We start from the raw sequence: 9,834 nt of genomic DNA, 5'->3' as shown, positions 1-9,834 counted from the left end.
TTCTTTCTTGAGAGGACTTTTTACTTCAAAAAGACTCTAGTTTTGTTAACAGAAATGATTTGCCAAGTATAATTCATCCTTTTTAGCAATTTTAGCTTGTGATGTAACCAAAGTTGCCTTCTCTTCAGTCCTGCCACTTGGTCTGGGGCCCCTAATATTATGCACATTGGTCCTGTCATTAAAAACTAGATCCTTTTTGCCTGAAAATCCAATATGAGAACATTCCCTCTGTGTTCTCTTTAGACATTCATTTAGATTCCTAGTATTCTTCACAGGCAATGCAAAACTGTACTGTTGATTTTGACACTCCAATTAAATAATTATTATTTTTCAACCCAAACAATAAACCAATAGAGTCTTGCTGCATGGCCATCATAATTATCAATCATACACTGCATCCTTGACAGTGCTCATAAATTTGTATCTTGCTTTATGGTAGTCACTTCAGGAGTTAAAAGATACTATTAATTTCATCTGACATCTGCCCTTTCACAAAATTCTTATGGTCTCTTGTGGACAAAAATTTGCTCATTAGGACTCTGTGGGGCTCAGGGAAGGCATGATACCTGGGTGGGGCTGCTTTCTGAGGAAAATGTGAAGGGATTGAGGACTGGATTCAACTTCCCTTCCCCCAGGGCTTATCTATGGCAGAAAGGTCACATTTGGGGAACTGGGTCCTAAGAAGGCTGGCTGTGTGCATGGCCCAGCTGGTAAGGAACTAGGCAGCAACCACTAACCATTTGCCTCCTCTGTAGACTATGTGAGTTGGTTTTTTCTTGAATGAATTTACCGAAAGAATCTGAGCCAGAACCACTGCCAGATTCCTTACAGACAGAAAGTGAGATAGTAAATGTCTGTTGTTTTAAGCTGCTAAATTGTGGGGGCAATTTGTAACATAGCAGTCAGTATATAACTAATACATATTAGTTAACAATTCTGTATATTAAATTCTCCATGTTCAAATTGCTGGTGTGCTTTCTGTTTCCTGATCGATATAAACATGGAAATAAAAAGAAAATCTAAAAAAGAATAATAATATTTACTGAGGTAAAATAATTTCAAATTGGGTTAAGTTGGGAGTATTGATATTATTTAGGAGTCCAGATAAAATAAATGCCAAACTAGTGTGATTATTCCCATGTGGTCAATCTCTTTAAGGGTAATTTTATGGACTAAATATCTATGAAATTTGGTAAGTAGATATTTCTATATATAAAAAATCCATTTTAATTAAATCTCTCAAATGCATTTTTCTTAGAATCTCAAATGTAAACACATATTTAAGATGTATATTATACATGTATATAGTTAAAAATAACATATATATATGATATGCATATGCACACATACACACACACATAAAATGAAAGAAGTGCCAAACCTAACTATCAGTTATTTAAATAAAAGGATATTCATTGTTCTTAACTTAAAGAAAATTAATTCACTGAGTGATACAACATATATCAGCTTGCAGATGTTAGCAGACTATCAGTGTTTTATCCTACACAGCCATCTTTTCTGTTATATGTGTCTTAACTTAAAGAAAATTAATTCACTGAGTGATACAACATATATCAGCTTGCAGATGTTAGCGGACTATCAGTGTTTTATCCTACACAGCCATCTTTTCTGTTATATGTGCTATTGACAGCTCTAGTATCTGAACCCTGCATTACGGCCAAAAAATGGTTTTCAGAGGCTGAGGTCCTGGACCTTAACAATATAAATAGTTTATTTTCGAGGAGATGGAAGTTCAGTTTTACCATTTCTGTAGTCTTTCACTCGAAATGACTTCTGGCCATTTATCCATTAGTCAGTCCAGGCCTGTGAAATAATCGCTCTTCCAATCCCAAGCAAGCAGGGATGTGGCCCTGAAGTCAGCTATGGCTTGGACTACAGGTGGCTGAGAAAGTCAGGAGTTGGCTGCTGTCATCTATAACATTGGTTGTCATTACAAGATGGCATAGAAAGCAAAGATTTAAGAGTACCAAAAAAAGTTTTTGAGGATTTATGGGAGAATATGGTGGCAACCAAGAGTTAAGTAACTTGCCAAAGGTGAACCTATTAAGTAATGGAGCTGGGATTTAAACTCAGGTGCTTTGGTTCCTGAATTTTTGCTCTTAAAAGATATGGGAATTTGAAGAAAGAATACCAGGAGAGGTAAGGTAGAGAATGATGGCCTGACTTCCTCCATAAATCCTTGCTGAATCATTTTAAATGAATGTAATCCCTCCCTGCTCTGAGTAACTCTAACTCATAGTGTCAATTCCAATACTCCTATGACATTTATTATAAATGGCTACATAATACAGCTATTTGTGTGCATAGCTCCTAAATCCATTGAGACTTATTAAATTGAGGTATTCTAAACATTTCTTGCTAAGTTTGAAATTTTACAAGTCAAATTTTAAATGGATTGTAAAGATTGCTATATAAAGGAACTTTGACAATATCTTTCAAAATTACAAGTGGATACAACCTTTGGTTCATCAAACTCATTTCTGGGAATTTATTTTATAGATATATTCACAAAATGATAGATGTACAAGGTTATTTTTTGCAGAATTGTTTGTATTAGCAAAAATCTGATGATATTTCTCTAAGAGTGATAAATAGTATTTCTCAAATATTTCCATTTCTACCCTCTGGGTAAAATTGCTTTTCTTAGCTCCCTTATGGTTGGGTAGGGCCATATAATGAATTGTCAACAGATATGATAGGTATTACTTCGAGGCCAGGGTATTCGAGGCCACTATGGGGCCCTCCAGAGTATTTTTCCTCTGCCACAGTGACTAGCAATATTTGAGATAGAGGCTGCTCCATTAGCCTGGGTCAGAGATGAGAAGACACAGAGCAGAGCACCTGGTTGAACTGCAATTGACACATAGCATGAGTGTAAAACTGTCCTTTGTTTTTAAAAGCCACAAAGATTTTTGTCGATGTAGTGAAGTGCAAAACCCCTTGTGAACTCAGATTGGCAACTTCCTGATGAGGCGTTTTCAGGGATTATTGCAGAAAGTTGGAAAGAAATCTTTAATTAGGATGGGCTTTCCAGGTATCCCTTAAAGAATCCACAATTAGGTCACTAATAAAGCCTCAGATAAAATGTGAGTCCTGGAAGCTTTTGCCATCTATCAAATCCTAATCTGAGCTAAAGCTAGAAGTTTTAAAAATGTAGAACAAATTGTATTAATTATGCTCTCTGTAATTTGAAATTATCTAAAGTGAATACTTATTTCTAGAACATGCTTTTCATTTTAAAATATTTATAGTTGTTTTGCTTGCAAGTCTCTTATCATTTGTACTAAATGATGTGTGTGAACACCAGCTGATGGATATAGACTGTGCACATAAGCAATCGATCTTACAAATTTATTGAGATGTCTGACATACTTCTGTAGAAACACAATGGAATATAAACTAATGTGTGGGAATTTTTTTATGTTTAAAGAAGTGTTCCTTAAATGGTTACTTTTAAAGATCTCTTTTTTAGAAAACGGAAACTGTTATGCTGTGAAAAGAGTGAGCACTATCCCCCTTCATTATTTACATTTTTATATACATTCATTATTACCCCCAAAATGGTCAGTTACCAGCTCTATCCCTTTTCGTAACTCATTCACTAACTCTGAGACTTATTGTTTTTCCCTAGATTCTAAATATTCATCATTTTCAAATCAGTTTTATGCTGCTGTCTCTGAATCATTTTTTATTTCAGTTTGAGTTTTTGAATTCCTCTCTCATACCTGGAATTAATATGTACACATATTTTTTCACAAAATGAAAATGCTATTTGATTGAAAATATCAATAATTGCAATTGAGCTAAACCCATTTTCTTCTGCAAGCTACTTCCTGCTCTAAATTGTAGTCAACAGCATCATAGGCCCACTGCCTTCAGTGGTCCTTTGCTTTGCCTCTCACCAGAGTACGAAGATAGAACTGGATTCTTACATAGGAATGGAAAATTCCAGCTGCATTATGCATGCCACATAAAGCAGGGCATCAACACCCATTCTGAATTCTCCCTGTTTTCCTTGATTAAAAACCATTTATAAGTGGGATTAGTTGGTGTAGTCAAGTGATACCCAAAGGGTTTCTTTTTTTTTTTTTTTTGTCTTTTTGTCTTTTTTTGTGACCGGCAACGGATCGCAACCCTCAGTGTTGCACCCGTACCGGACCGGGACCGGCCACGGGATCGCAACCCTCGGTGTTGCCCCCGCTCCTCGCTCAGCCAGTGAACGGCTGGTCTGTATGTGGGATCCGAACCCTCGGCGGGAGTGCCGCTGTGCTTCCCAAGCAGCGCACTGTAGCAGTGCGCCACCGGGCCGGCCCCAAAGGGTTTCTTAATAATATAGAAATAGAACTTTAAAAACTGTAACCACATCAAAAAATCAAACCACCATAATAGGTCATTAAATCAAATGTGCATTTAGAAATAATTTACTTCTAGGAAAATCAATTTTTCATAAAAAATACTGGTATCTTTATTTATGTTCTATGATCTCCTTTATAGTTGAATTACTGAGTGATATAAATTTACCAGTAGGTGGTAAAATTTTGGACAGGGTTAAAAAAAGTTATATCATGGCAATTTGGGTAGATACTTATATACAATTGATGATTAGAGAGTCCTACCTCCATTCTTGGCTCAGAAAAAGGGAAATATGTAAATGGTGAGGAATATTGTCCATTTCTGCATTTTCTGTTTACTAGCATTTTTTATTGGTTATTAATATTCATGAGATACAAAGCTGATTGTCACCCTTCGTGCCCAAGATGTGAAGTCCAGATTCATACTGGCAGCATACACATTACCACAAATTGCATTTATACCCTGTGTCACCCACCCAATTATGCCCATCCTCCCTCCCTAGCCCCCCTTCCCCCCCACTCCACTTTGTAGCCCAAGGTATGTTCTCTCCCTCTGCAAGTCCAATGCACTACTGTGGTCTTTCCTTCCTTCTTTCTCTCCTAACTCCCACTTATGAGTGAGCACATGTGGTATTTATTCCTCTGTGCTTTGCTTATTTCACTCAACATAAGTTTCTCCAGGCTCATCCATGTTGTTGCAATTCTCCCATTTGCATTTTTTTTTATGGAAAAGGAGTAATCCATGGTGTATATGGAGGTTCCATGGTGTTTATGGGATTGCTGGATCATATGGGAGATCTGTCTGTAGTTGTTTGAGAAACCTCCATACCATTTTCCATAGTGGTTGTACTAATTTACAGTCCCACCAACAGTGCAGTAGTGTTCCCTTCTCTCCACACCCTCATCAGCATTTGTTATTCACTGTCTTTTTGATTATAGCCAGCCTAACAGGGGTGAGGTGGTACCTCAATGTAGTTTTAGTTTGCATTTCCCTGATGACTAGTGATGTTGAGCATTTTTTCATGTACCTGTTGGCCATTTGTATGTCTTCCTTTGAAAAATGTCTATTCAGCTCCTTTGCCCATTTTTTAATTGGGTTATTTTTTTTCTACTGTATAATTGCTTGAGTTCCTTGTATATTATGGATATTAATCCCTTGTTGGATGCACAGTTAGCAAATATTTTCTCCCACTCTGTGGGCTGTTGTTTCACTCTGTTGATTGTTTCCTTTGCTGTGCACAAGCTTTTTAGTTTGATCTGTGCCCTCTTCACTTACTGTGAAAGAACATCAGTTTACTTGATCTTAAACAAGAAACCTGGTTAGCATGCTCAACTTGACACTGTGTTAATAAACACCTAGTTCTATTTCCAAATTCAGTCATGTTTTTCTTTGTGTTCTTGGGTTGTTTCTTACCTAAATTATTATCTCAAGTCTTTGTGTCTTATTCTCCTTAACATGCCTGTCAAAATTATCTTCATTGTTTACTCCTTTGAATCAGCACCCTGTAAGGAAACTACTACTGTTCTTCAGTATTATACACATCTACATCTTGTATAGATGTAAGATGGATTGTGATACATTCTGACATGATTAGCTGGTTGACTCTATAATGTATGGACTAATCTCCCATTATTGTTATAAAGGCAAGTAGTGGGTTCTCAATAAGAAGTCAGTACATGGAAGGCAAACCTACAGTGGTAGGAGAGGGATTTTAAGACTTCAGGGAGAGTAGATCTCTAGGCATGAGCTCTTTTGCTGGGAGGAGAAAGGCAGGAAGGATCATCAAGCTTCCACTTACCACATGAACCCAGAATGCATTGGGTTTTACAAGCTCTGGAGAGAAGTTTACCTCTTAGAAGTTAGATTTTCTAGTTTATTTCTTGTTATATCTGAGTCATTATTGAAACCTCATTAGACTTTTCCCATCTGAGCTATAGGGTCCACCTTGGGCCATAGTCTTGTACAGGGAGTAACATCCCATGAGGACAGCATCCACCCTTGAAAGGGATGGTAAATTTGGTGGGGAAAAGAGATCATTTGTCTTCCCTACCTTCTTTACACCCATCCAAAAGATTAATAGGTAGCGGCATCTCCAGTAACAGTAAACTCTGATGGAGGTCAGGGCATATGTCAGTGAATAATACAGTAATACCAGCATCAAGTAAGACATCCAAACCTGAAAACTTCTGGACTTCTCTCTTTCCCACATCTATATCAGATCGAATTCTTGAATACTCTTCTGTTCATCCTTGCTGCCTTCTTTTTAGTTCAGATCTTTTTCATGTATTACCTGGGCTTTGGGGTTAAAATTTAACAGACATTTATGTGTACCAGATAGTGTGAAGGCAATTTCTCTTTATTTCTCTAAAGGCTCTATATCACTATATGTAAACTATATCTTAAACTTCCCAATTAAAGGTGACTAAGTTTCTTCTGGTTTAAAAAATTTTAGCATATAGGTTTAAAATAGTCTCTTTTAGGTAAATCATCAGACTTCCCTGATTTCTTTCTTTTCCCTCTTCTCCTTTGTTAAGTTCGTGTGTGTGTATATGGTGGCACTTTTATGACATTGTAAAGGTAGAGGAAAGAGGAGCTCAGATCTGTGAACAAAGGTTCCAGCCTTACTATGGATCATCACTGGCTTTTGGTTGAGTTGTCTTGTCTGATATGGATTTTCTTCCAATCTCACAGAGTTTTCTGGAGCAATTGGGCCCACCTGGTCATTGTGCACTGGCATCCATTGCTACTGACTCTGTTTATTGTCTCAGGTCTCAGCATCAGCCACCTACTTTCAAGTCTCACCTCTGTTTCTCCATCCATCTTTTTAATGGCTACATATTTTCTTGGGGGCACATGGAATCTTCTGGATCTTTTCCCACTATACCCAAGCTGTAGAAAACCATCCAGCAATATTAGCACTAGCCATCTGTCCAGATCCTCTCCTCTGGCTATCCTGTGTAATTTCTCACTAGGCTTGTTAGCTATGTTGTGGTGCTGGATGGGGGATTTTCTCTGATGTTCTTATAGTGTCCTCTGAGCTAAGCCTGACAAGCAGGTCATTAACTCCAAAGTCGTTGAGTTCCATTCTATGGCATCCTTCCCTCTAAGAATTCATCTTTTGCTTACCTCTTCATCTTTTTGTATTTTTTTTTGTACATGCCTTCCTACTTCTTCCTGCCTGGCCAAGGTTTCAGTCGTTGAGTTCCATTCTATGGCATCCTTCCCTCTAAGAATTCATCTTTTGCTTACCTCTTCCTCTTTTTGTATTTTTTTTTTGTACATGCCTTCCTACTTCTTCCTGCCTGGCCAAGGTTTCATGTATTTCATATCCTGAATTCCCATTACCTGTAGATTATTGTAAATCTCAATGTTCAGACTTATAGATTTTGCTTTTTCTATGTGAAAGGATGCTTTTATTTTGTGTTTGAATTTAGAAATAAATTTTAAAATAAAGACTAATTTTCAAGATTATTGTTTTGCCAGATCTAAGAAAAGAAGTCAGCTTTGAGACTTGAAGTTGACTAGAGTCCTCTCGCTCTAATTGGTATCTTCTTAAACCATGGAGAGATGGATATCACCAGTTCAACAGGTGGGAAGACATATCTATGGGAAAGTACATTTGAAGATATTCCAGAAGGTTTTCTCATTATATCTGGGTTATTTTGTCACCATCTTTACCTCTTTCATGTCATTCTCTGTATTGCTGCTAGAGTGTTTTTTAAAACCACAAATCTGCTTATATTGCTCCCTTGCTTAAAATCCTTCAGTGGATCTCTGAAGTCTTCATGATGCATTTAAGGCTCTTTAGCTTATACTTTTTGTTCACTCCAGTTCTACTTCTTGGAATGTTATCCTCTTTGTTCTCTAAGTGAGGATGGACAGAAGAGTTTCAAGAATACAACGGGATGTAGTAGATGTAGGAGATGTGGGAATGGGAGAAGTCCAGAAGATTTCCAGGTTTCAGGTTTGGATGCCTTTATTGATACTGATGCTACTGTATAATTCACTGATATGGGCCCTGACCTCCATCAGAGCTCACTGTTTAGTGTTTTATTGTTCTCCAGTTTTCAGCTTGAGTTCCTTCTCCTTAACAAAGTCTTCTCTGATCATCTCAAGTTATGGTTACAACTCTTTCTTCTGAGCTTCTGTAGAGGAACATCTGGTAGACTTGCTGGGAGACAGTAGAAGTATAATGTGACCACTTAGTTATTGTCCACATGGGGGCAATTTTGAGGGGGGAAGTGAATGTTATAAATGATTATTCTGGAGTAATAAGCATAAACTGGGATTCTCAAAACAAACCAGGATGAACACTCGCTCTACTTAATGAGACTCCTGGCTTGCTTGCAGCTTGCTAACTGTGTGTGTCCTGTGGCTATGGAGTTAGTTTCTCAGGGCCTCTATTTTCTTATCTGTGAAATGAGCATAATATGCTCCATTGAATGTGGGTATCAAATTAAACAGTATTTGAGTATTTGTGAAATACTTTATGAGCGATAAAACACTATGTAACTAGAAGGAATTCTGATCACCAACTAGTTGGCACCATTATATACAAGTTGTGTGATATTTAAACTTTAGTGTGTTTGTCTAAATGTGTTTGTTTATTCATTAGTTCATTCTCTATATATCTTTTTCAGGTCTACTGTGTGTCAGTCCCTGTGTTCAGATCCAGATTTTAAATCAAGGAGAAGTCAAATCACTATTTCTTGTCACTAAATATTGTGGTGATGAACAAACTTTCTTTCTACGCTGTGGTAAAAGTGACATTCCTCATGTATAACTTTTTTTGGTAGTGGAATAAAAACTGGAATCAAGAAGGAATATTCATTGTTTAATCAGTGTAGTTATTTAAGAAGTAGTTCTGCTTTGGTTGTTATTGCTCTGAAAAAAAAATAACTCTGTTTTTTTACGTCAAGTTATTTATTCATTTACTTAAAAAGTAATTAATGAATTATTTTGGAGATATAATATATACATGTATACATAATTCTAAAGATACCAAAGGGTTCTACATAAAGAGCAAGACTGCCTTTTATTTTTGTGTTCCAACAACTAGAGCCCCTCCCAACAGGAAACAATTGATACTAGTTCCTTCTATTTCCTTCCAGAAATACTCTAAGCATATAAAGGTAACTATATACAGGTATTTTTCTCATTTTTTTAATGTCATTGATATTATCTTTATTTAGTGGACTGTTTAATACTAGTGAACATTTTTTTTTCATTAAATTTATATATTGTCAATATAAAATGTATATGATTATTATGGCCCATCACCGACACCTCCCTCCCTCCTCCCTCTCTCCCCTCCCCCGCAAGAATGTCCTTTCCGTTTGCTTGTTGTAACAACTTCAGAAAGGTATAGTTGTTATATCTTCTTCCCCCCACCGCCCGGGTTTTTTTTTGTGTGTGTGTATGTGGGTGAATTAATTTGTTTAATTTTAGCTCCCACCAATG

This window comes from Galeopterus variegatus, unplaced genomic scaffold (genome assembly GCF_000696425.1).
Source record: "Galeopterus variegatus unplaced genomic scaffold, G_variegatus-3.0.2 Scaffold1963, whole genome shotgun sequence".
Taxonomy (NCBI): domain Eukaryota; kingdom Metazoa; phylum Chordata; class Mammalia; order Dermoptera; family Cynocephalidae; genus Galeopterus; species Galeopterus variegatus.
Note: the sequence above shows the minus strand (reverse complement) of the source record.